The following is a 24,392-nucleotide window of genomic DNA, read 5'->3' as shown; positions in this document are numbered from 1 at the left end:
AAAATCTTTATTTAGTTCAGGCCTGAATTAATTTTTTGTTGCTCTGAAGATGTTTTTACTTAGTTTCCATTTTTGAGGACAATTTCCCTTGAGTATAAATTTCTTTTAATATTTTTTATTTTAATTATTGTTGCAGTACAATTTTCTATCTTTTACTCCCGTCCCAACCCACCCACCCAGCTCTCCTTGAGTATAAAATTTTATGATGGCAGTTTCTTCTAGCATTTTGAAAAATCATTTCATTGTTTTTCAGCTTTGACTTTTTTTGTGTGGGAAGTTGGCTATTAGTCTTACTGATGTGTGTTTGAAGGTGAGTATCTCTATTCTCTAATATATTGTACAACCTATGGTATGCTTCAGTGTGGTATTTTCAATATTTATCTTGCTTGAAGTTTGTACTACTTACTGACTACATGGCTTAAAATTTCTCAACAATATTAAAATACGGTCACTTATTATATTCTTAAATGATACTTCAACTTCATTCTCTCCCTCAACTTTTTTCTGGGAGTTTAATTAGACATAGATTAAACTTTTAATTGCATTTACCATATTTCTTATTCTCTTTTACACACTCTCTTATTTTATTTATGTGCTTCATCTTAGATATTTTCTGTTACAATGTTTTGGTTTATTGATATTTCTATTTCTATTAACACATTGATATATATTCTAATATATTCTGGATATATTTTTGTATTCTAAATTTCCAGAAGTCTCTTTAGTTTTGTTTACAGTTAACTATAGCCATGGGATTTTTAAATTCAATGATTATGTTTTTCAGTTTAGAATTTCCATTTTTATAATTTATGTCTTCTTATAAAATTGACAACCTTTTTATTTCTTTGTATGTATTAGTCATAGTTATTGTTACGTTCTTGACTAATGACTATATTACTGATTGTCTGTGGGTCTGCTTCTATGTTCTATTATTTCTCTTAGGTTTTAATTACATTATCTTGCTTAATTATACTCCTGGTTATTATTATTTTTGTTGATAAATTCCAATCACAGCATATCAAAAAATACAGTCATAACTTGAGACTTAAGGTAATGTTATATTTTACCAGAGAAAATAGATGTTTATTTCTAACAGGTGGCAAAAGGCCTTAGTAAATAATTGCCCTAATTCCAGCAGGGCTTTAGATCATTTGAGACTGGCTTGTTTTGTTCACCCTCATTCCAGAGCCTCAGAGAGTTGCTACCATTTCCCACTTGGCAGGTTCTGAACTTGAATTTCTTTCCATCTATTCTCATGTATCTGTCAAAAGTTTTCCTCAGCTTCTCAGCCTCTCAGCTCTGTTTTGGAAATAGTGTAGACATGTAAGGGAAAAGTTTCAAATGTAGCTTGATTTCTCTGGGTTTCATCCTCTTCTGAATTTTGACTTCAAAATTCTTTATCTTTTGTTGTATTTTCAATGAATTCATGTGTGTTCACATTTAAACATTAAATGTGTACTTAAAACATTTTACCCACACTAATAGTTGTTTTAAGCTGGGGAGTTGATTTGAAATGTCTAGTCTACACTACTGGAAGCAGAACCCCCTTTTACTTATTTTAAAAATTCAGTATGTGTGCTTATTATTTAAAGAGATTTTATTTACTTTACAAATTTGGCTGGTCATTTTTGATAGTGTCTTGTCCTTCATTATATATCTTGACTCTCTCTCTCTTTTAAAAAAACCACTGCTTTATAATTATTTTACATTCTATAACTAATATTTTCAGAAGTCTAAGGGCTTAAGGGTTTAAACTGTGGTTTGTTTCTGCTTGCTCTCATAGGTGGTGGAGTATTTCTTCATGTTCTTAGTAAAATTTTTTTGTTACTATGACTTTATACTTTGTTGAACTTCTTCTGTAAGAAGCTTGAGTGCCTAACTTGGGGATACTTTGCTCCAGGAAGAACTTGTGCTTGCTCCTTGTGGGTACTATTGGATGTTATTAAGTTGGTACGACTCTAATATAATATTCAAGCTTCAGGTTTCCTGGCTGCATGGATGATGTAGATTTGAAATTGTGGCCTGAATGATAGCAGATCTGTTGTCCCAATTTTCAGGAGCAACTGTTATTATTCATGTGTGTGAGTGTGTATTTGTGTGGGTATGTATGTATGTGTGTGTTTTCCACCTGGGGTCTTGATGAAGACAGGCTGGTTCCTAATGGATTTCCACTGTTAACATGCAGATGTTTTCAACATCCCTTTACTTGTGCTGTGACACCTTTGAGCTCCCAAATTAATGAAGTTCATATTTCAGTGTTCCTTTACTGGGATATAACTGTGAGTCGATGTCCTGGATGTGTTAGGTAATGAAAAATACATCTTAAGACATCCAAGAATAGATAAAATAGCATGTTAATAGGTTTGTAAGGTAATTGTTTAAGCCAGAAACAATACTTATAATCATCAGGCAGGTAATGTAAAATGTCTAAAGTTTCTAGAAATAAGACAATAAGAGATGATGGGTACACTGTCTAAAAGATTCAAATTCAGACTTAAAAAGAAGATGGCCAAAGTAGCATCTCCTAGAAGTAATTGACCCAGAGATTGCTAGACTTTGATCTCTGCCTATACCCAACAAATACCTTAATTTTATATATAAAAATGCATAAATAGGTAGATATACACACACACTTTAAGTAAGCTTAAATATGTATTAATATTTCCTGATGTACTGTGACAATATCTAATTTCAATTTATATAACATCTATAACAGTTTCACTTGCTTGGGCTTATGTATTTAAAACCTTATGCTTGGTATATATAGTTTTTGTTCTACATTTTTCCCCAAGATGCAGACATATATTTAGCATACATTAAAAATCATCGTCATGGAGCAAGGATTTCCTAATCATAGCAAATTGAGGGAGTTTAGATAAAGAATCAGTTCCATAAATTAGGGATTCTAGGGGCTATAATGAACAGTATTTGTGATTTATAGAACAAAAGTTCTATTAAAACATTGTGCACAAAATGCTTTCACCACTAATCTATATTATATGATGATGAGAGAAATGAGGTGAAATAGAAGATTAATGAAAAAAATCAATGGTAATTTCTGTCTTCTTACTAAATAAGAGTCGATTTGTATCATCACTATTAGCATCTAAGTATAAATGGGAATAAGATCTGGTCTAGAGGGAAAAGTTATGTTGAATTTTATCACTCAATGTAGGCAAAGCATAGAGCTTAATTCCACAGCTTTGCTCTTATGACCACACACTACTTTTTCCACATGTAGACTATATATTCAGCAAACGCTTTCTATAGATCAGAAAAAAGTGCTGCAGAAATAGATTTCTTATTTAATTTCTACTATTCTTTTAAATGGCAGTTTGCAGAATGCATCTGGGTGTACAGCTAATGACCCATGAGCAATAAGCAACTGTTTAAGTAAAATGCACTATGAAAAAGCTTTTACCAAACAGCATTTTAATATTTTAAATAGATTTTCCATTGCAGGCTCTTTGTAACTGGATTAGTTCTCTGATGTGTTCTGACAGAGCTGTGGTTAGGGATACTCCATTAACTTTGTCTGTCATCTTATTTTCCCTAGTATCCAGTAGAACACCCTTATATTTCATAATTTGTATTGCTATCAGTGCTGATTTGTAAATGTGCAAATTATAATTAACAGTGGCTACTACTTCTATTAAACATTAAATCATTCTTGCAGCTTATATTTTCCACAGCAGATGGAGCCCTGTGGTATGCAAATAGACTTTCCTTACATCGTCAGCAATTCTTAACCTATATTTTAGCTTAAAGAATGCATTTTCTCCTCTTTGCTTTATGTTTTCTACAGCATTTGGGTTAATATTTATTTACTGCAGATTCTCTTTCTACCAATAAGAATTTCATGGACTATTACATCCCAGCACTGTTGTTTTGTTTCCCTTCATTAATAGGTCCTTAATCACCCAGCTTGCCTGTAAGTATGAGAGCTTATTTGTTCCGATGCTGTAGTATTGCATACGATGCATTTAGTTATATTTTAGTATGTATAGCAGAAGCAAAAATGTTGGGTACATCATTGTAGGTTTTAATTTGAAATCCAATCTATGTGCACATTCTTCCCTCAGTATAAGCAAAAGCATTTAAGGTTTTATATTGTGTCTTAAACATTCTATTAACTGTCATCATCTGATTCAGGAAAATGTATTGCAAAAATATTAGAGAAGTATAAAACGTGTAAATGTAATAGATGCCTGGGACATGGAGAGGAATGTAAAAGTACAACATTTATCAGGTATGCATAAACCACTAAGAAACATTGATAGAAAGTAACACTCTTATGATATATAGTATCTTAAGCATGGACTCTTTTTTTTCTGGTATTTATTGCAGTGCTGTTGCATTAAAAAACTAATTCAGAATGATTGCAACCTTTCCTAACTGAAGATTCCTAGAATATGAATATTTTGGTTGAGGAGCGAGTCCTAACTTTCTTTACAACAAAAGGATATATACTCTTTAAACCATCAGAATCAGAAGGTTGTTTCCTTGACAGGTTTTTAATGGCAAGTTAAGACTGTCGGAGAAACCATAGAACTCAGAGGCGTTAACTGACAAATTAAGCAAAGAGTAATGAAAACTTCGATGTGTTTGAATCATCATTCATTGAACTGTAATTGCCTTAGCAGCAGAAAATTAAATTGTAACAAGTAAGGGTCTTGACACTTCCCGCAATTTCTAAAAAAAGTTTGTGCACGCGTGGAGGATCAACAGCAGTCACATGAAATACTGAATGTGAGTCTTTTAAATTAATTAATTTTATTTATTTATTTATTTTTGAATCAGCTATTCGATAAGACACACAAGGTTATTGTAACAGTCTGCTTTGGGGATTCTTTAACACTGAAACATTTTGGTCTGTAGCAGATGATGCAATTGTAAGTAGGGTCACATTCAAGGTATAGGGTCTATTGCTTTACGGAAACAACTAGAAATGACCTGCCAATTATGTGCTCTCTTTCTCCCCCCATACCCAGGGGGAGGAAGGAAGAACTTGGAATAAGCAGAAATAATTGCTCATATTTTGCCTTTTTCTCTCATTGTGGTGAAGGGGGGGGGCAGTTGAAAGCATATCACTGTATTTGTGATGGGCCAAAAAAAGTAATCTCCAGGTAGCAGGTTTCTTTTCCTTCCAAGAAAAAGAATATCTTTGCTGGTGTAATAGTTGTTGTTTTAGAATGGTAGGGATACCAGAGAGAGTACAGGATACTCGGAAAGAAAAGCATATCTGTTTTTCTGTGGATGTCCTGTAGGAGTCAAAACAAAGAAAGGACACAAAGGCCTTATAAAGGAAAATTTGGGATCAATTGGAAGTTATAGTCATGAAACCCACAAGAACAGCCTGAATAACCTTTCTGTGGGCTTCGGAGATCATGAATTTCCCAACAGATAATGCCTCAGCATTGGGTGGGAAGCTGTGATGAACGTTTGAGTGAGAAAATATGTGTCTGAGTTAGAGCATCTGCTTTCATTACTTAGTTTTCAAGAGGACATTATGAGTCAAGTAAATGAGTGGGTTTTATCCTGGAAAAGATCCAGGGGAAATTAGATCTTCTTAAGAAGATAAAGGAAAGCAGATTTCAGCATTTCTGAGGAGGGAGTTGTGGGCGAGATTGAGTGGAATGAGGACTCGCCCCGTTGGTGCGTGGTGAGTTCTGTTCCTTGGGGGACAGTGCATCTTCCCTCAGCAGCATTGTGACTCATTCAGGGTTCAAGATTAACCCATTTTAAGTCTTCCTATTAAAACTTTCCGAATGAGGGGCCCTAAGAGAATGTGTCTGCCTCAGATAGCTGTGCTTAATGGGGATTGCCTGGCTTGAGAGCCACACCAGACATTCACAAAAGCCTGCAAGAAATGGCATAGTGGGAATGTGGAGAACTGGAGGGAACTGGACTCAGGAGTGGAGCTATAGATTTAAAGTTTAGGAAGAGTCTCCATAACGAGATTACATCTCAGAGGCAAGTGACTTCATTCACAATTCGTAAGCCTTCTATCTTTAGGAGAAGAGTAGATTTGTATACTTTTCAAAGAGTCCATACCTTTCTAGAGCTTGAAAAAAAATTAAACATAGAACCTAGTGCAATAGTGATGAAGAAGGTATGTGTGAACATACATAGTGCAAATGTGTCACACAACAGAGACAATCAGGCTAATTTCTATGCCCTCTATTCAGGGACTGATGCTAAGGATGGAGGCATGGGGTGGAGTGGAGAAAGAGGGGGAAATGGGATACATCTGGATAATCCTGATAAAAGGCTGTTTGGTTTGGTTTTGACTTTGAATGCCTATAACAGTCTCTGGGGACTTCATACTATCAGTAACTTCTTGTATTTGCTAAAGTCAGTGTCCTTTCCTGGATGCTATTTCCTTCACTACATGTCTTTGTATCTTTGGGCAATAACATTTACACAACCAGATTAGGTCTCCTGGCTTTCTGCTTACTGTTTCCTATGAAAATCCCTGTACACAACATTTGTCATCAAAGCCACCCTGAGGAATTTCACAAAGTGAAATTAAGGTTCTTTCATTCTCATTTTACTGGACCCTTCTTCCCGACATTACCTTCTCCTCACATCCTTCAGGGAGCCCAATCACAGCTCTTCTCCTCTGACAGACCTCATCCCTCAGCCATCCTCTTCTTGGCCTCATCTAGATACGTAAGTTCTGTGGTCTTTGCCCTCACTGCCTTGTTACTTTTATTTAACCTTATCCGATAAATAAAATTAAGATGCAATCAACTGATCAAGGTCTTTGGATCAATTTGCCTTTCTATGTAATTTTTTATTTACATGGGCTTGGAGACCTTGTGTTAGGGCCAGTAGGACGGGAACATCCTTTGTTTCCCTCCCCATTGTCAGTTTAACTGTGAGGGGCATTAGGTTTCTACTGAGAGTCCAGGAGATTGTGTAAGGCCCAAAACCAGTGCTTTCTTTTTGAAAAAAATAGTATTTATTTATTTATCTATTTATTTATTTATATTTTAATTGTTCCAGTACTGTTTTCTGCCTTTTACTCCCATCCCAGCTCACCCCCAAGCCCTTCCCACCTCCCTCCCATTTCCACTCCCCCTAGTTTTTGTCCATGTGTCCTTTATACTTGCACACCCTTCCCCTTTTCCCCTGAAATTCCCTCCCCTCTACCCTCTAGTCACTGTCAGCCTGTTCTCAACTTCAGTGTCTTTGGTTATATGTTGCCTGTTTGTTTGTTGATTAGATTGCTGTTAAAAGGCGAGACCATATGGTATTTATCGTTCACTGCCTGGCTTACTTCACTTAGCATAATGCTCTCCAGTTCCATCCATGCTGTTGCAAAGGGTAGGGGCTCCTTCTTTCTTTCTGCTGCATAGAATTCCATTGTGTAAATGTACCATAGTTTTTTGATCCATTCATTTACTGATGGGCACCTAGGTTGCTTCCAACACTTGGCTACTGTAAATAGTGCTGCTATGAACATTGGGGTGCATAGATTCTTTTGGATTGGTGTTTCAGGATTCTTAGAATATAATCCTAGCAGTGGAATTGCTGGGTCAAAAAAGCAGATCCGTTTTTAGTTTTCTGAGAGAATTCCATACTGTTTTCCATAGTGGTTGTACCAGTCTGCATTCCCACCAACAGTGCACTAGGGTTCCCTTTTCTCCACAACCTCTCCAACACTTGTTTGTTGCTTTGTTTATGATGGCCATTCTGACTGGTGTGAAGTGGTATCTCATTGTGGTTTTAATTTGCATCTCTCTGATAGCTAGCAATACTGAGCATCTTTTCATGTGTCTCTGGATCCTCCATATGTCCTCCTTGGAGAAGTGTCTGTTCAAGCCCTTTGCCCATTTTTTAATTGGGTCGCTTGTCTTCTTAGAGTGGTGTCATGTGAGAGTCATATATTTTGGAGATTAAACCCTTGTCTGAGGTATCATAGGCAAATATGTTTTCCCATATGGTTGGTTCTCTTTTCATTTTAATACTGTTTTCTTTAGCCATGCAGAAGCTTTTTATTTTGATGAGATCTCATTTGCTTATTCTTTCCTTTATGTCCCTTGCTCTAGGGGACATATCAGTAAAAATGTTGCTATGTGAAATATCTGAGATTTTTCTGCCTATGTTCTCCTTTAGGACTTTAATATTGTCATGGCTTATATTTAAGTATTTTATCCACCTTGAATTTATTTTTGTGTATGGTATAAGCGGGTGCTCAAGTTTCATTTTTTTTGCAGGTACCTGTCCAGCTCTCCCAACACCATTTATTGAAGCGACTATTTTTACTACATTTTATGTTTCTGCTCCCTTTGTTGAATATTAATTGACCACAGAGACTTGGGTTTATTTCTGGGCTCTCTGTTCTGTCCAGAAATCAAAGGCATTTTTGTATACCAACAATTAAACAGCAGATGCAGAAATCAAGAAAAAAATCCTTTTTGATATAGCAAGAAGAAAAATAAAACACCTAGCAATAAACCTAACCAAGGAGGTAAAAGATCTTTATGCAGAAAACTACACAACACTGAAGAAAGAAATCAAGGAAGACACAAACAAATGGAAACATATACCGTGTTCATGGATCAGAAGAATTAACATCATCAAAATGTCCATACTGCCCAAAGCAATTTACAGATTCAATGCAATACTTATTAAAGTATCAATGGCATATTTCACAGACATAGAACAAACACTTCAAAAATTTATATGGAACCATAAAGAACCCCGAATAGCCGCTGCAATTTTGAGAAAGAAGAGCAAAGTAGAGGGGATCACAATAGCTGATACCAAACTGTATTACAAGGCCACTGTAATCAAAACAGCCTGGTACTGGCATAAAAACAGGCACATAGACCAATGGAACAGAACAGAGAGCCCATAAATAAATAGTCTTTTAAAACTTCCTCCAGAATAATGCTATTTCAGTACCTGTGGTCTTACACAAGCCTAGTATTAGGCTTAATAGAAAGTAAATAGTAAATCTAAGTAAAATTACTCTGTAAGCATCCAGCTCTCCAAAATATGAACTTTCATTGACCTCTTCATATTTTTGGTGTTTTGTTTGCATTCCTTTTATGGATTCTATTTTTGAAAACCCTGAGTGTGTTGTAGATAAAGATGCTCTCTGGAAAACTGACTTTAAAGAAATCCCATGCAAAAAGCTTTGCTTCTGATGGGATGCATGATCCAATAAATTTGCAAAATGCTGTGGATGCTACCTAAATTTTGAGGATTTTCAATGTGCATTTATGTAGGAAAGGCCCTGAGAAGTCCTGTAGTGACAATGCCTATTGGAATTCCTTTGTGTACAACATTATATGGAACTAGGTTTACAATGAGCATGATTGTGAAGGGTGGGGCAGGAGAGAAGGCTCTAGACTGCTGCTTGTACCCTAATTACTTTAGTAGGAAAGAAGGGAGATAATTTGTGTTGGAAGATAAGGCAGGAAATGCTTGTAAACTCAACCACTAAAAAAAAACTCATTTATTTACTCACTAAAGATTCATTACACACTAACCATGTAGACAAGACTGAATCAGGAGTTGTGGTGCTCCCCTAAAAAAAAAGGACTGATCTTTGTCTGGAGGTGTTTATGGGCATGTAATCACACACATAGATGATTAAAATAGTCTCGATTACACATATCTATCTGACTGAAGCAATGATCAGTGGTGAAGAGACGTCTTCCAGTGGTTAAGTCTTGACTTAGACTTTGAAGAATACTAGTTGATGATTACCACCTTAGCTAAGTCACATTTTACCCAGCTGTCCAGACTCAGTAAATGAACAAGCACACAAAAACATTACTTCAAAGGCCTTTCATTCTGTTAAAGTCTTGAGCTGAAGGTAATGTTTTCTTTCTGAGATACTGAGGAGAGAGAACGGGGCTTGACCTCCAAAAACTTCAGTTTGAATCCTGCCTCTGTCTTATATACCTGTGGTTGGCTACATACATGTCACTATGGAGGCAGAGACACTGAGGATCCAGGTATTATTATTTGCCTAGAATGACTCTGGGAGGGTACTTAGAGACAGAATGAAAAGAGTTGTGTGCTTTATAAAGTGTAAAATTCTATATAGATGATAGCTATTATTTCTATTATGTTACTCTTGTTATTTTTGGACTAATCAAAATAATTAATCAATATGCAAGGCATTGTCTTAAATGCTTTCCATTTGTTTTCTCCCTTAATCTGTACAACCTTAAGTGTTAGATACTCTAATTATTCCATTTCACAGATGAGAAAACCAAGGCTTACAGAATTAAAATCATGGGTTTTAGTAAAACATCTGCAAATTTTCAGTGTGCTAGATCTGTGCCATATTCAGCGACTTTGGAGTTCATTCTTTCATTCAACTAATATAGTACTATTGAGCACCAAGCACATGCTGTATCTTGTTTAAAGTTCCGTGTATGTAGTAGTGAACAAAATGGACTAAAATTTCTGTCCTTGTGAAATTTAAATTCTAGTGAAGAAGAGAGATAATAGGCATAAATATAAAAACTATGTAGAATGTTAGAAGGTAACTGGGAGTGTGAGGAGAGGGGGCGAAATACAGTTTTAAATAGGTTGGACAGGGTTGCCTGTTGAGATGGTGACAGTTGAGTAGAGATTTGAAAGAGGTGAGAGAATGAGTCACGGGAACATTAGAGAGAAGTGTTTTGGTCAGAGGGGACAAACAGTACAAAGGTCAGGGGTGTGAATATGTTGGGCATGTTTGAGAAACAGTGTGCCCAGTAGGACTGGAGAAAAAAGAACAAGGCACAGGGTAAGAAATGGGTCTGAGAGGCCCGGGTGTGTAGGTCCTGTGGGTCACTGCCAGGGCTCTGGCTTGCACCGTTCATAGCATGAGAGACAGGGGAGGGTTTTGAGTGGAGGAGTGGCATAATCCAATGTATATTTTAGAGGATCACTTTAACCATTTTGTTGAGAACACACTGTAGGGGTTAAAGGTGGAAGCAGGGAAATCAAAAACTGCTCATTCCTGATACAAAATGAAGTGAATTAGAAAGTGCTTCCAAATCTCATTTGGTGTACATTAAACTCGGTTAGTTCATTTTCCATATAGCAAAATGAGCAAGCTGGGGAGGCCTGTTTGAACACCTATTTATCTTGGCCAAATACTTTCTTCTAGCATCTTGAAGTCATTTATTTGGCCATGTTGGTGCTATAACCAAAATGAGTTTTTCTATAATAGTGACATAAATCCTGGAATTCCAATAGAAGATTGGATTAAATAGGACTTTTTTTTTTTTGGTGGGTGGTATATTCCAACTACTTCTTATCAAAACCAGTATAATTTCTAGTATAAACTGGGTAGTTATTTGAAAATATCATCTATACAAGTTCTGTCTGAGGGTAGAAATATAGATTAATTATGGAATATCATTAAAAGCAACATCATTTACTATGCAAGATTAGGAACAGAACCATGATGTTTTGAAAACAAGACATGGCATACTGACACAGGGGAAATTTGAATTCATTTTGAATAACTATTGATATTATTATCCAGTCCCTAGATTTCAGATCCACACAATTGAACCTAGATGGGAAATTTGATGCTGTTTTCCTTACTGAGGTGATAGAACTAGAAGTCACATAAACTTTAGTAAGTTTATTTATGGATATTCGAATAACTTTATGAACCATGCTTGGGTTAATGATAGGGCAGAAATGCTATTAAAGCAGAATACTATTAGTTAATCCACTGGTGATATGCATTAGTGATACTTGAAAAGCTATACAGTAATGGGAACTTTTGTAGTTTTAGTTTATCCATCTACTAAGATTTGTAGGTATTTTATATGAACTTATGATTCCCCCATCCACTCACAGTGAATGACTCAGATCTCTTGAACCTACTAGAAGACGTGCTCAAGAAGGCTTTCTGTTAATGGAACAGGACTGGCTTGTCTTCTTTCAAAATGCAGTACAGTTACCTTGAAATTTCAAGTCTCCCATGTGGCCAAGAAGCACCCTCAGTTGAAACACAGATTATACAGTTTATTGGAAATGTGAATCATATTTTCTGTATTTACTCAAGGGTTCATGATTGGGGAAAAAAAGGGTGGCAAAGAGAGAAGACTGTTCAAGAAATTATTGGATTAATCTGAGGTCCTTCCCCTTGATATGAGATTAATCTTTTGCCAACAATTGACCAAGGCATTTATAGATGATGTGCTCAGACAATGACAATGAATTACCTTTCAGAAATATCTGTGGTGCTCATCTCTATAGCACTTATACTAAAAATTGGAATGATAGAGAGATTAGCATAATCCTGTTTAAAAACAGCATGCCCATTGATGCAGTATTTTATATTTTTAAAATTAAACTTATTCTCGTAATCATTAACTCATATACCTTAAACTTATACAATGTCATCTCAGTAAAATTGGGAACATGAGAAATATTTGTGTTTGGAGGCTGGAAAGAGGGCCAAAGGTTAGGTAAGGCAGTACCATCTTTTGAGACTGTAATCAGAAATTTAGCAAGAAATTGAAGATGGAGAATACTGTATTTAGCACATATGTAGTTACCTGAAATCCAGCATCATTTTAGAACAAAGTGGTTAAGAGGGTATACATGTTAGTATTCTATTGCCATCTCTGCCACCACAAATCTACAGCCTACTATTTTCCTACCATACGTTTCCTAATGATGCTTCTGTTGATAGAAAGCCCCAGTCATTTTTTATTAATGGATGCTGTGACTTCTTCCCACTCTCTTTCCATTGGCACAGCATTTACTGATTAAGGATGCTGGGTGAGTCAGAATATTCCTTGCATAATGATTGGTTACTTGGAATGGGTACCAGCTCTTCCTTTGTGATAAAGAACAGTGTATATAAATAAGGGTAAGAGATTTTCTTGATGTTCAAGGTCTTTGGTCTCTGAGTTACAGACTATAAATTTCCTGGGCCACATTCTAGATGCAGAACTTCCACTGAAGTCAACAGAAGTTTTGTAAAAAAAATAATGGCAGGAAAATGCACTATTATTATTTATTACCATTTCCTTTTGACTGTTCTGAAGATAATTTGGTACATAAAGTATTGTGGAAGTTTTGAGTTTTTCCAGCGACTCATTTTCATGCAAATGTTTATCACATTTCTGTGTATTGTTTTCTTCTATCATATATATTTCCATCTTCCATGAGTAAATCAACATCTTCTTCCACAGTGCACTTTCAGTGGTTGTAAATTCAGTCTGTATTCTCATTAAATGTTACGAATATGTGATTTTCATTTATGATTTTAGTGGGTGTTTCTGAAATTTCTACAGCAGCATCTGGCCACTAAATATTGTCTGTGTATTAGAATTACAGCACCTAATTTCATTTTTCTTCTGTGTACTACTTTCTCTAATCCTTTCCTAGTAAACAGGAGGCAATTTGGATTCTTTTCTATCCTAATTCTCAGAGACCCTCCTCATATACAGACTAGGTTTGATTTTGCTTTTCCTCCTACGCATGGTTCTGGAAACAATGGGAGCAAGTCTTGAGTCCCCTCCCTTTCCTTGCTGCTAACATCATACGTAAACCACTACCCTGATTTAATCAGACCAGGCCATGTGGCTCCTAAGAGGTTTTTCACTATGTTCAGCTTCAGTCCTTCTAATCTCTCAATGCTGCTGTTAGAATGATGTTTTAAAAATGCAGAGATGATTCTTCCTCTCCCTGCTTAAAACAGTTTGGATTGTCCTTAGGATAAAGACTACATTCTTGAACATAGCTCATGGACCTCTACATACTCTGGTCCCTGCTTGCCTTTCCAGACAATTGATCTACCATCTCTCTTACTCTATGCTCTAACCACAGGGACCTGCTTTCACATGGACACATCACCACTCTCTTTCATGCTCTTCCCTTTTCCTGGACCACTATTCTAATTCACATTCTCCTGAATATTTTCTACTCCTTCTCTAAGTCTCTACTTGAATTCCCCTCTTATGAGTGATTCCTACTACTGTTATTCCTACTACTTGCATTTCTACAGGATCCTGCACTTGACCTTTTAAAATAGTCATCACACCTGTGACTTTCAGTTTAACATCTATCTCCCCACTACATTGCTATCTTTGTGAGGCCAGTGACCCTCTCTGTGCTGTTTATTGCTCTGTTCCCAGACCCTTGCACATGAAAGGTATTTGGCACCTAGTTAGCATGTAATAAATGTTTGTTGACTTCTCTTTAGTTCTAATTCCACTACTGTCTTCAGTTGCTCTTTCCCACTGCTATCATTGGATGCATGTCTCTCTCTTTCCAGGGAGATGGTAGAATACTCTTCTTTTGGAATTTCACAGATTCTCATTGTCCTTTATCCTTCCTCCCTGAAGCTGCTTCTTGATGCTAATTTTCACCCAAATTGCTTATTTCTTTTTGTGGTGACTTAAACATCCATGTGTGAATGCAAGATCAGTAGCCTGGAAGATGTGAAGCTTGAGTTTGAATTCTCCTATCACATTAGTTGGGCTTTTAACTCTGTGTAAATCATTTAGTCTGTTTGATTATGATTCCCCTACACCACAAAATGAGATGTATGGATCAGACTGAATCTGTGGGTTCCTCTGTAATGCCAATAAGCCATTTCGTGCACTTTAGGGACGAGAGAGTCCACTGCCTGGAGCACAGAAGAGAAAATGATTGAAAGGTAATCAAATGGAAATTCAACATATCTTCCTAAAGTGAATGTTAGATTTTAACCTGGAGAGGGCCAAGGAAAGGCTGTCTGTATCCTCCAATCTGCTCTCCTTCTTCCCTTTCCTCTCTGATTTGTAGCAGCCCTGGGCAGCTGTTGTTTAGAGAGAGAGCTTATGGTGGACCCACATGAAACATTCTTTCACATGGGTAAGTAGCAAGCCAAGATACTCCTGTACGGCTACATGTAGTGGTTATTTGAGTGTGGGGGGGGGGAGGGTTGAGATGATTATTATTGCCTACCATCCATCCATTTGTATCTTTATTTACCTAATAGCCATATTACTAAAGAATGTTTAATATATAATTAGTGAAAGAGCATAGGATTTGGAATTAGGCTGGGGTTTAAAGTCTTGTTTCATCACTTTACTGTGTGTTTGTATGAGAGAAAGAGAGAGAAACCAAGGCAATTAATTTGATTTTTGAGTCACAGTTTCCTTCTCTACACATGTATGGTAGTAACTATGAGATAGAGTTAAGAATCTTAAAAGATAACATTGTAATACAAGTTATTTGTGTCAATTTAGCATGCCTTTCACTTCTTCCAATTACACCATTCTCCACTAGGGGAACTGCTCCCCACTACACAGATTATATTTGTGATATAAGAAGCTGCCAATCAAGTTGTAACTGGATGCTTTACAGAAGGTCACCTTCATTCTCCCTAAAGCAAGGGATCTGCAGGAAAACTGAGCCTAACAACAAGGTAGAGCTCAGATCTTTGAAACTGAAGCTATGGTGAGCCTTTCTGCTCGTGAAGGTAAGAAAATTCAGACTCTGAAGCTTCCAGCAGCTGGGGTCCAGCTTCTCAAAGAATCCTGATTGCAGTAGAAGACATAGATAGTTGCTAGGTAATGGTTGGAGAAGACGGATCCTAGTACCTTGAAATCTTTGGTTCTGGTCATTCCAAATTACTCTTTTGCTTTTCCTAGTCATATGAGTCAATACATTTATCTTTTTGCCTAAGGCAGCTCAAATTGCATGCCTGCAATTTACATATAAAAGAGTCAAGACTAATAGAGTTGCATGTTATAGATACCAAGGGGATGGTAGTTCTCTTCTTCACACACATATGATCTTATTTTGTTTCATTTCAGGACAGGTGCAGGCATTATGCGTTGAAAAAAATCAAGAGCTTCTATATTTTGAATTTCACATTTTTAATAAATTAGTGACCTCTCCTTTTACATTGCCTCACAGCTTTAACTACTAATTCAAACAATATTTTTTTATACTTTGGGACTTTAAAATTATAGCAGGTGTGGATACTTAAATATGCTAATATATACTATTGCCAGAGTGTAAAATTGCCACTGCATTTCTAGGTGGTGATTTTGTAATGAGTATCCAGGAGTTTTGTTTATACTCTTTTACTCATCAGTTCCACTTCTAATAGTCTGTCCTGTGAAAACAAGCCTGTACATGAACAATGGTATATGTGCAATGCTATTTATTGTAGCTTAATTTTCGAGGATGAAAAAATGAGACAGTTTAATGAATGTTCAAGTCTTAGGGGTTATTTAAATTCTGTGAAGTTTTAAAAATAATTTTTGGAATATTTGATGACAGGAGAAAATTCTGATGATATAATTTTCAGTGAAAAATAAAGAAGCCATAAAAGAATATATACAATAAAATTGTGTAATGAAATACATACACAAACAATTATACAAAAGTATATATGTGTGTCTTTGGGACTATATAGTAAAATACCAAAAATGTTTGTTTCCTAGGCAATTAGATTATTAGTATATGGAACACATTGTGATTGACTCCCCAGCATCCATTCCATTATCTCACCTACCTCCATGCCATGTGCAGGAGCCATACAATTTGGTGAGACTGACCTTCTCCTTGAGTTCCATGGGTGGTCCATCGCTGAGTGAGGTCAATCAGAGTGACTGATCTTTCCAGTTATGTTTATTAGGTTAGAGGTGGACACATAATTCAGGCTTGAGCCATTTAGTGCAAAGCATTAACTTGGCATTAATGTCTGGTTTACAAGTAGGCATATAATGTTGTTTGATCCAATTAGAGAGTTGAAAAACTTTTAGTGGGGTAAGAGATACCCATTCTCTCTCCCTGACCATTGACAAGGAAAAATGGAGTTAGAAAAGATACTAGAAGAGATTTTGTGGCCAAAGGGAAATCTGGCCTTAAGGTGAACACGGAAGAGAGAGCAAAGGTGACATAAGAACTACCTGGTGGCATTGTAACATGTCTCTATCTTAATTTTAGAATGAGCTAACATATTCTTAAGCATTTAGGCCAATGACATTGAGGTTTTCATTACATGAAAATAAAACAGACAAAACTTAAATAAAGTGATTTTCATTTTATTCTTTATGTTTTCCAGTATTTTTTAAAGATTTTCTACACCAAACACATATTGCTCTTATAATTTAAAAAGATTATTTATTTTTAAAAAGCATTAAATAAGGTACAGCACCTATTTATGATAAAAAACACTCAGCAAAGTGGGAATACAGGGAGCACTCCTCAACATAACAAAGGTCATATATGGAAAACATCATACGCAAGGAGTGAAAACTAAAATCTATCCCACTAAGATCAGGAATAAGACAAGTGTTCACTTTCACCACTTCTATTCAACATAGTATTGGAAATCCTAGCCACAGCTAAAAGGTAAGAAAAAAGGGATAAAAAATATCCAAATTGGAAAGGAAGAAATAAAACTGTCATTGTTTGCAGATGACATGATAGTGTGCATAGAAAATCCTATAAACTCCACCAAAAAACTACTCAAACTAATAAGTGAATTTGGCAAAGCAGCAGGATACAAAGTCAATATTCAGAATTGGAGGAATTTCTGTATACCAACAATGAAATATCAGAAACAGAAACTAGGAAAAAATTCCATTTGCTATAGCAACAAGAAAAATAAAATACCTAGGAATAAACCTAACCAAGGAGGTAAAAGACCAGTACTCAGAAAACTATACAACTCTGAAGAAATAAATTAAGGAAGACACAAATTAATGGAAGCATATACCATGTTCACAGATTGGAAAGATGAACATCATCAAAATGTCCATACTATCCAAAGCAGTTCATAGATTCAATGCAATCACTATTAAAATACCAATTACTTATTTCACAGATACAGGACAAACATTTCAAAAATTTATATGGAACCATAAATGACCCAAATAGCCACAGCATTTTTGAAAAAGAAGAACAAAGTTCTTCTGGCAGAAACAGAAAAAAGTTTTTTGAGAAAGAAGAACCATACTTGACATCAAACTACATTACAAGGCTACTGTAATCAAAACAGTCTGGTACTGGTATAAGAACAGACACATAGATCAATGGAACGGAATAGAGAGGCCAGAAATAAGCCCAAGTTGCTATGGTTAGTTAATATTTGACAAATGGGGAAGCAGCATAAGATAGAGTAAAAATAGCCTCTTTAACAAATGGTGATGGGAGATCTGGACAGCTACATGCAAAAAAATGAAACTCGACCGCCAACCTACACCATACACAAAAATAAGCTCAAGATGGATAAAAGACATAAATATGCCCTGGCTGGCGTAGCTCAGTGGATTGAGCGCGGACTGGGAACCAAAGTGTCCCAGGTTCGATTCCCAGCCAGGGTACATGCCTGGGTTGCAGGCCACAGTCCCCAGCAACCACACATTGATGTTTCTCTCTCTCTCTCTTTCTCCCTCCCTTCCATCTCTAAAAATAAATAAATAAATCTTTAAAAAAAAAGAGACATAAATATAAGTCATCATACCATGAAAGGCCTAGAGGAGAACACAGGCAGAAAAATCTCAGATATTCCTCGCAGTAATATTTTCACTGATATGTCCCCTAGAGCAAGGGACATAAAGGAAAGAATAAACAAATGAGACTTCATTAAAATAAAAAGCTTCAGCATGGCTAAAGAAAACATCAGCAAAATGAAAAGGGAACCAACTGTATGGGAAAATACATTTGCCAATGATACCTCAGACAAGGGTTCAATCTTCAAAATATATAAAGAACTCATATGACTCCACTCCAGGAAAACAATCTGATTAAAAAATGGTCAAAGGACCTGAACCGACACTTCTCCAAGGAGGACATACAGAGGGCTAATAGGCATATGAAAAGATGCTCAGCATCACTAGCCATCAGAGAGATGAAAATTAAAACCACAATGAGATACCACTTCACACCAGTCAGAATGGCCATCATAAACAAATCAACAAGCAGTAAGTGCTGGTGAGGCTGTGGAGAAAGGGGAACCCTAGTACACTGTTGGTGGGAATGCAGACTGGTATAGCAACTGGGGAAAAAAGTATGGAATTTCCTCAAAAAAACTAAAAATGGAACTGCCTTTTGACCCAGCAATTCCACTGCTGGAATTATACTCTAAGAATCCTGAAACATTAATTCAAAAGTACCTATTCACTCCAATGTTCATAGCAGCACAATTTGCAATAACCAAGTGTTGGAAGCAGCCTAGATGCCCATCAGTAAATGAGTTGATCAAAAAACTATGGTACATTTACACAATAGAATACTACGCAGCAGAAAGAAAGAAGGAGCTCCTACCCTGCTCAACAGCATGGATTGAACTGGAGAGCATTAGGCTAAGTGAAGTAAGACAGGCAGTGAAAGACAAACACCATGTGATCTCACCTATAAGTACAACCTAATCAACAAAACAAACAAGCAAACAAAATAGAATCAGAAACACTGAAACAAAGAGCAAACTGACAGTTACCAGATGGGAGGGTGGCCAGGGGGTAACAGGGGAAAGAAAGGGAAGGGCCATCAAGAATCATGTATAAAGGACCCGTGGACAAAGCCAAAACGGAGAAGGATTGAAGGTGAGAAGTGGGTGTGGGTAGGGCAGAGGAAAGTGGTGGTGGGAAAATGGAGACAACTGTACTTGAACAACAATAAAAATAATACTGAAATAAATAAAAAATAAAAATAAAAATATTTAACAGTCACAAGATCTATTAATGTGAATGTAGATGGGATCTGAATTAATCTCTTCATGAATATTAAAATTAAAAATTGAGAAATTAAAAAAATTGCTACTAGTTTAAAACTAGCAAATAATCATTAAGTCAATGTGTGTTCTTTTCTCCTTACTCTCCACCTTCTGATCTTCCTTCAATTTTTCCTCCCCAATTCCCACAAGAGCCAGAGTAGCCAACAAAATGTCAAAATTTTGTCACTCCATTAATTAGAAGACTTGAATTGAGTGAGGCACAACCTACACCCTGTGAAACTGATTGGCAAGTGACTGGCAGAGCTACCCTCTTGCTAATGAGGCAATGACAGATACAAGGTTGATCACTACTGTTTATCACCATGTGGCTCATTCTGAACATATAGAAACCTGGGATGATGCACAGAGAAACTGGTTATCTCATGCTGAATGAAGACATTCCAATGCTAGAATCTAGACAACTCCTTTGTCTAACGTGGTAGTGAACCCCATGAGCAATGTGGATTGCAAAAACTAGAAGTAAATTTACCCTGGGCTTATATTCACATCTACTGAGTCATAGTCACATCAGATTGGATAGAACAAAAGACGTGGTGCATTGGAGAAAGGGTACTTTTTCAGGGACATGAGCCAGAGGTCAATGGTGAGTGTAGAGTGACATTGTTCAGAATTCTATTGAGAAGGTGATTCAGAAATGGAACCGTAGAGTAACAGGGAAGCCAGTGTCTAAGCATCTTTATGTTATCAAATAAACAGCTATAATAAATATAGCCTTGGAAGAAGAATGCTTTCTGGCAGAATCTGCCTAATGATGGCACCCCATCCTCATTTCTCCACATACCCCCTTGCTCCTGGTTCCATATTATATGCACAATGGAACTGCCATTAACTAGGTGTGAAATCTTAGGCTAGCCACTTAACTCCCAGTCCTTGAGTTTTCTCACCTGTAAAAAGGGCTGAGTCAACCCAGACCTCTAAAAATTCCACAGTTTGAACAATTGGTCCATCCATCTGCCCATTTGCACGAACAGCCAATGAGAAGAGCCTTGGAAGGCTGTGCGCTCTGGAGTCAAGTGTTGATTCCCTGCTGGTGAGGAAGGCATCCTCCCCAAGTGGCGCTCTCAGGAAGGCAGGGGGTTTTCAAGCCAGAGCTGCTCTCCTTGCAGCTGCTCTGCAGAGGGGAAAAAAACCTGGATTTTAAAGAAGCAAATGGTCTTTTTTTTTTTTAAACAAAATTAACTCACAGCTGCAAGCAGCACAATGAAAGCACATTTTAAAATAATCAGATGCTTTTGGGGCTTCCTTCTGCTGCCAGAACAACTTCAGTCGGAGCTGCTGCCGGCTGCCTTTCAAGGCTGCAGCCTCCAGGCGCCGACTGTCCAGGGGTGAAGTGAGGCCTAAAGCTGTAGATGTCAGAAAAGAGGCCTAAAGTTTTATGATTTCAGGGCCCTAAAGGCCTCAGCTGTTTCTTTGTTTGTTCTGTTCTAATTAGAATGCATTACATATTTTTGAAAGGCATCTGACAGCTAATAGGTTCCGTTTAAAGGGTTATTTCATTAAACACTTTAAGAAAATACTTAGTGATCTTTTAAATTCCATTTAATTGACTGGTTTTTATTTTATATAACCGTAATAAAATGTGAGCTCATGCAGTTGCTGAAAGGTGTTTGATATGACCGAAGTGTAGTATCATGCTAGTTTCTGAATTTCCACCTACTCTCAGTGTATCAAGTTTTAGGTAAAGATGCCATGTAGTTAGAAGCTATTGTTAAAAATACTCCACTGTACTATGGTGTATCTGCATGTGAATTTCTGCATGTTGTTCAGACTGCTAAGTTGACTTTAGAAGAAAAAGATATAACAGAACTGAACATTTTGAGAAAAGCCTAATCATGTGCTTAACACACAAGAGAAGCCAATTTGGTCTAAAAGAATTAAGATTCCTCATCATGAGGAACTGAATGCTAAGAATCAATCACCCTAATTGCTAGGGTTGGACACAGGGACTTAAAGTCAGGGCAAATCTTTCTGAGCCTCCTGTTAATGATGTAACCCTGAGCAAGGCCCTGTATCTCCCCAGATTTCTTACCTGCACAGCACAGAGAATTGTTACCTTACCTAATGTCGTGAGGACTCTAGAGGAGTGCATCTGTATAGTGAGCGTCCTCTCTGCTTATGCTAGAGTCTAGCCTGATGAACATTTACTGAGCATCTACTATGTTTTCAATAAATGTTTCCTTTCCTTTATTTTAAAGTGCCAATTTAGCTATCAAATCTCAGGATAAATGGGTTTAACATCTTCTAAAGATTGAAAAAATAAACCTAGGAGAATGAAAAACAATATTGGGTAGAAAAAGAATGAGCTGTTTCACCTCAAGATTGGAAATATCACTAAGTTCAAAAACAGTTTTTACATAAATTAAGTGATGTTCTATATTTAACAGGCTTAAAAGATAACTGGAGAAATAATTTGAAATGGACCTAATCTCTTGAGATTGCTGTTCTAAAAGTAAACTATGCTTTTATATTAGGATCAGAAACCTGGCTATGATTGAAAGATGATTCCTTTTTTCTCATTGTAATTAATAATGATGATGCTATCTTATTTTGGATTTTGAAGATAAGCAGCCTATTATTGTTGTAATGTATAATATTGAGTAGGACGACAAGATGTTGTTAATGCCTAAGCCTGTCTTTCTTTAATTTGACAATAATAAAAGCAATGATAGTAATAATGTCAAAGCTATTCTAAGCTCTGGGCTCATAGTTTACTAATACTTATAAATGGCAGTTACTATTTCTTATTTTTTTTACACTCGAGGAAACTGAAACACAAGAGGTTAGGTGACTTGTCCAAGGTCACAAAACTGAATGGTAGAGGCAGAATTTTGAAGACAGGCCATTGTCTGTAGGGTCCATAATTAAAATTAACCCACTTAGTATGTAATCATTTTTAAAATTTTGAGTTGTATCATCATAAGTTATCTTGAAACACAATACACTATCTTAAATACCTAAAATCTGGGCTATGTATAATAGCTGGAAAAATATTTTCTTTGAAGTTCACAGTGTTGTTTGTAATTGGTATCTAGAGGATGGTCTATTTAGGAATTTAGTATAGTCTTCCATTAAGCATATGAGCTTATAAACACAGTATTTTTTATTGTGATGTAGCTGTTTGATCTCTTTGTAAGTTGGAAGAAAGTTCATCATCACGTTACAATGTGACAGTCAGGCCTATATCAAAACCCCTTCCCTGCGAATATGTCAGTTACAACATGAGCACTGTACAGGTGCAATTTCAGGGGAATAACAACAATTTCCCTTCAACAAATATTTATTTTTGTCTTCTGGACGCTTAAGGGCTAATGAGTCATGCCACTTAAATATCGAAGAAACAAAGAAAGAGAAGATTGAGGAAAATATGCCTAAATATGTTATAACTATAATTCAATAAACCAGTTTATTCTTAAATACCTTTCAAATCTATTTCCCCTACCCAGCTCTGGACCTCCACCTCCTTAGTCCTGACTCGGACTCGTATCAGTTGCTTCTACAGCACCGTAAGAGCCTCCACTGGCTCTATTCCTCCGATGCCCTTCCTTCCACCCCATTTTCCACCCCCTCTCCCAGTGACCTTGCCGAAACAGAAAACTGCCCCCATTGCTGTTCTTCTGAGAACCCTCTGCTGAGTCTTCACATCACTTACTGTAGCCTGAACTCCTAAAGATGACATAGAAGGCCTCCACACAGTCCTCTGCCTAGTTTTCCAGCCTCTTCTTCCCTGATATGCTGTGCCCTTCATGCTTTGCTCTTTTAAGCATGTAGAATGTCTTTCCAGCTCTTGTCGGCTGGGAGAAGTCCTGGGAATTTTTTTCTTTTGTGGGATTTCTTTCAGACTAAATTTAACCATCACCCCATTGGAGAGCCATTCTTTGGCCTCCTCCTTACTTGCCCCTTAGAAATAATTCTCCCATCTCTGCAGTCCCATAACACTTACACAAACCTTTGTCATAGCCCTTTCTGTGCTCTTGTATAATTCTTTGACTACATGTCAGTCTTCCTCACTGTGAGGTAAGGACTGAGTCTGCAACTCTGTCTGCGGTGTCTAACACGGGCCTGACATGGAAAGGGTGTTTGAAAATGGTTGTTGATGGAGGAATGCATGCATACGTGAATGACGAAACAAGCTATATTGCTCAAGTAAAAGGAGAATTTTGGAAGTTTTCTCTAAGTTTCTTTATTGAACTTACATATCAGTTCACTTGGTCTAGAGAATATGATGTGGACTAGATGGCACAGAGTCTTGGGCAGAGTTCCAGACTGTCACTATTTAGCCAGCCTTGTGGCCTTGGACACATTGCTTAACCTATCGGTGCCTCAGTGTCTGCAGCAAAAAGATAGGGATACAGTTAGCTAACACCCCCAGGGTTGCCATTAGGATCAAATAAAAATAATTCATAGTCAAAATGCTTTTGAAAAATGTGAATAACTGATTTCAGCAAAGCTTCTTATGACCAGACCTCTTATATCTAATTCCACAGAGACATAACACCACTCACGGTTATCTGCTTGTCCTCCCTTCGGTTGTTCTGGGTTATTGGAGAGGCTCTAGAAGGTTAGTGTTAGCAGGTCAGTGTGCTCACAAGCAGAACCTAGAATTGCAAAGAGATTGTTAGAACATAGTTTACAACATCTTCTGTATAAGAAGAGCATGTCTTTGTTAGACCAT

General features: G+C 36.8%; 1 long non-coding RNA gene across 1 annotated transcript; it reads left to right on the top strand.

Moving 5' to 3' along the window:
- The first annotated feature begins 208 nt into the window (after positions 1-208).
- On the top strand, positions 209-16,297 carry LOC118500677. The gene is made up of 3 exons (XR_004903254.1): positions 209-310; positions 14,770-14,838; positions 15,256-16,297. It is a non-coding gene; the product is annotated as an uncharacterized LOC118500677 (long non-coding RNA).
- Positions 16,298-24,392: the final 8,095 nt, after the last annotated feature.

Source organism: Phyllostomus discolor, chromosome 5, assembly GCF_004126475.2.
Source record: "Phyllostomus discolor isolate MPI-MPIP mPhyDis1 chromosome 5, mPhyDis1.pri.v3, whole genome shotgun sequence".
Taxonomy (NCBI): domain Eukaryota; kingdom Metazoa; phylum Chordata; class Mammalia; order Chiroptera; family Phyllostomidae; genus Phyllostomus; species Phyllostomus discolor.
This window is presented reverse-complemented; position numbering and strand designations above follow the sequence as displayed.